Raw genomic sequence first — 3,994 nt, forward strand, 5'->3', positions numbered from 1 at the left:
ATCGGGATCCTACATAGTCCAAGTATCCGCTAGGTAACCTACATAGTCCAAATGCCCCCTAGTAACGTACATAGTCCAAGTGCCCGCTAGAGAACCTACATAGTCCAAGTGCCCGTTAGGTAACCTAGATAGTCCAAAGGCCCGCTAGGGAACCCACATAGTCCAAGTTCCCGTTAGAGAACAAACATAGTCAAAGGGCCTGCTATGGAACCTACATAGTCCAAGTGCCCACTAGGGAACCTTCATAGTCCGAGTGCCTGCTAGGGAACCTACATAGTCCAAGTGCCCTTTAGGGAACCTATGTAGTCCAAGTGCCCGCTAAGGAACCTAGATAGTCCAAGTGCCCGCTAGGTAACTCAGATAGTCCAAGTGCCCGCTAGGTAACCTACAAAGTCCAAGTGCCCGCTAGGTAATCTATATAGTCCAAATGCCCGCTAGGGCACCTACATAGTCCAAGTGCACGCTAATTAACCTACATAGTCCAAGTACCAGTTAGCTAACCTAGATAGTCCAAGGTCCAAAGAGTTAACCTATATGGTTCAAGTGCCCGCTAGGTAACTTAGCTAATCCAAGTGTCCGCTAGTTAACCTATATCGTGAAGTGCCCGCTAGTTAACCTAGATCGTCCAAGTGCCCGTTAAGTAACCTAGATAGTCTAAGTGCCCGCTAGGTTACCTACATAGTCCAAGGGCCCGCTCGTTAACCTAGTTCATCCAAGTGTCCGCTAGTTAAACTATATAGTCCAAGTGCCCGCTAAATAACCAAGATAGTCAAAGTGCGCGCTAGGTAACCTACATAGTCCAAGTTCCCACTAGGTAACCTAGATAGTCCAAGTGCCCGTTACCTAACCTAGATAGTCCAAGTGCCCGCTAGGTAACCTACATAGTCCTAGTGCCCGCTAGTTAACCAACATTGTCCAAGTGCCCGATAAGGAACCCTCATAGTCCAAGTGCCCGTTAGGTAACCTACATAGTCCAAATGCCCGCTAGTAACCTACATAGTCCAAGTGACTGATAGGGAACCTACATAATCCAAGTGTCCGCTAGGGAATTTACATAGTACAAGTGCCCGTTAGTGAACCTACATAGTCCAAGTGCCCGCTAGGGAACCTACATAGTCAAAGTGCCCGCTAGGGAACCTGCATCGTCCAATTGCCCGCTAGTTAACCTAGATTGTCCAAGTTCCTGTTAGCTAACCTACATAATCCAAGTGCCCGTTCGTTAACCTAGATTGTCCAAGTGCCCGCTAGGTAACCTACATAGTCCAAGTGCCCGCTAGGTAACTTAGATAGTCCAAGTGCCCGTTAGCTAACAGAGATAGTCCTAGTGCCCGCTAGGTAACCACATAGTCCAAGTGCCCGTTCGTTAACCTAGATAGTCCAAGTGCCCGCTAGGTAACCTAGACAGTCCAAGTGCCTGCTAGGTAACCTACATATTCCATGTGCCCGTTTGCTAACCTAGATCGTCAAAGTGCCCGCTAGTTAACCTACATAGTCCAAGGGCCTGCTAGTTAACCTAGATAGTCCAAGTGCCCGCTAGTTAACCTACATAGTACAAGGACCCGCTAGTTAACCTACATATTCCTAGTGCCCGCTAGTTAACCTATATTGTCCAAGTCCCTGATCGGGAACCTACATAGTCCAAGTATCCGCTAGGTAACCTACATAGTCCAAATGCCCCCTAGTAACGTACATAGTCCAAGTGCCCGCTAGAGAACCTACATAGTCCAAGTGCCCGTTAGGTAACCTAGATAGTCCAAAGGCCCGCTAGGGAACCCACATAGTCCAAGTTCCCGTTAGAGAACTTACATAGTCAAAGGGCCTGCTATGGAACCTACATAGTCCAAGTGCCCACTAGGGAACCTTCATAGTCCGAGTGCCTGCTAGGGAACCTACATAGTCCAAGTGCCCTTTAGGGAACCTATGTAGTCCAAGTGCCCGCTAAGGAACCTAGATAGTCCAAGTGCCCGCTAGGTAACTCAGATAGTCCAAGTGCCCGCTAGGTAACCTACAAAGTCCAAGTGCCCGCTAGGTAATCTATATAGTCCAAATGCCCGCTAGGGCACCTACATAGTCCAAGTGCACGCTAATTAACCTACATAGTCCAAGTACCAGTTAGCTAACCTAGATAGTCCAAGGTCCAAATAGTTAACCTACATGGTTCAAGTGCCCGCTAGGTAACCTAGCTAATCCAAGTGTCCGCTAGTTAACCTATATCGTGAAGTGCCCGCTAGTTAACCTAGATCGTCCAAGTGCCCGTTAAGTAACCTAGATAGTCCAAGTGCCCGCTAGGTTACCTACTTAGTCCAAGGGCCCGCTCGTTAACCTAGTTCGTCCAAGTGTCCGCTAGTTAACCTATATAGTCCAAGTGCCCGCTAAATAACCAAGATAGTCAAAGTGCGCGCTAGGTAACCTACATAGTCCAAGTTCCCACTAGGTAACCTAGATAGTCCAAGTGCCCGTTACCTAACCTAGATAGTCCAAGTGCCCGGTAGGTAACCTACATAGTCCTAGTGCCCGCTAGTTAACCAACATTGTCCAAGTGCCCGATAAGGAACCCTCATAGTCCAAGTGCCCGTTAGGTAACCTACATAGTCCAAATGCCCGCTAGTAACCTACATAGTCCAAGTGCCTGATAGGGAACCTACATAATCCAAGTGTCCGCTAGGGAATTTACATAGTCCAAGTGCCCGTTAGTGAACCTAGATAGTCCAAGTGCCCGCTAGTTAACCTAGATAGTCCAAGTACCCGCTAGGTAACGTAGATAGTTCAAGTGCACGCTAGGTAACCTAGATAGTCCAAGTGCCCGCTACGTAACCTACAAAGTCCAAGTGCCCCCTAGGTAACCTATATAATCCAAATGCCCGCTAGGGCACCTACATAGTCAAAATACCCACTAATTAACCTACATAGTCCATGTGCCCGCTAGCTAACCTAGATAGTCTAAGGGCCCACTAGTTAACCTACATAGTTCAAGTTCCCGCTAGCTAACCTACATACTCCAAGTGCCCGCTAGTTAACCTAGATCGTCCCAGTGCCCGCTAGTTAACCTACATAGTCCAAGGGCCCGCTAGTTAACCTACATAGTGAAAGGGCCTGCTAGTTAACCTAGATCGTCCAAGTGCCCGCTATTTAACCTACATAGTCCAAGTGCCCTTTTAGGAACCTAGAGGGTCCAAGTGCCCATAGGGAACCTATATAGTCCAAGTGCCCGCTAGGGAACCTGCATCGTCCAAGTGCCCGCTAATTAACCTAGATAGTCCAAGTGCCCGCTACTTAAACTAGATTGTCCAATTGCCAGGTAGTTAACCTAGATCGTCCAAGTACCCGCTAGTTAACCTACATAGTCCAAGGGCCCCCTAGTTAACCTAGATATTCCAAGTGCCGGCTAGTTAACCTAGATCGTCCAAGTGTCCGCTAGTTAACCTACATAGTCCAAGTGCCCGTTAGGTAACCTACATAGTCCTAGTGCCCGCTAGGTGACCTAGATAGTCCAAGTTCCTTTTAGCTAACCTAGATAGTCCAAGTGCCCGCTAGGTAACCTAGATAGTCAAAGAGCCCTTTAGGTAACCTAGATAGTCCAAGTGCCCGCGAGGTAACCTACATAGTCCAAGTGCCCGATAGGTAACCTAGATAGTCAAAGTGCCCGTTAGGTAACCTATATAGTCCAAGTGCCGCTAGGTAACTTACATAGTCAAAGTGCCTGCTAGGTAACCTAGATAGACCAAGTTCCTGTTAGCTAACCTAGATAGTCCAAGTGCCCGCTAGGTAACCTACATAGTCGAAGGGCCCGCTCGTTAACCTAGTTCGTCCAAGTGCCTGCTAGGTTACCTGCATAGTCCTAGTGCCCGTTAGGCAACCTAGATAGTCCAAGTGCCCGCTAGGTAACCTAGATAGTCCAAGTGACCGCTAGGTAACCTACATATTCCAAGTGCCCGCTAGGTAACCTAGATAGTCCAAGTGCCCGTTAGCTAACATACATAGTCCAAGAGCACGC

The sequence above is a fragment of the Tenrec ecaudatus genome, unplaced genomic scaffold (genome assembly GCF_050624435.1).
Source record: "Tenrec ecaudatus isolate mTenEca1 unplaced genomic scaffold, mTenEca1.hap1 Scaffold_167, whole genome shotgun sequence".
NCBI classification, from domain to species: domain Eukaryota; kingdom Metazoa; phylum Chordata; class Mammalia; order Afrosoricida; family Tenrecidae; genus Tenrec; species Tenrec ecaudatus.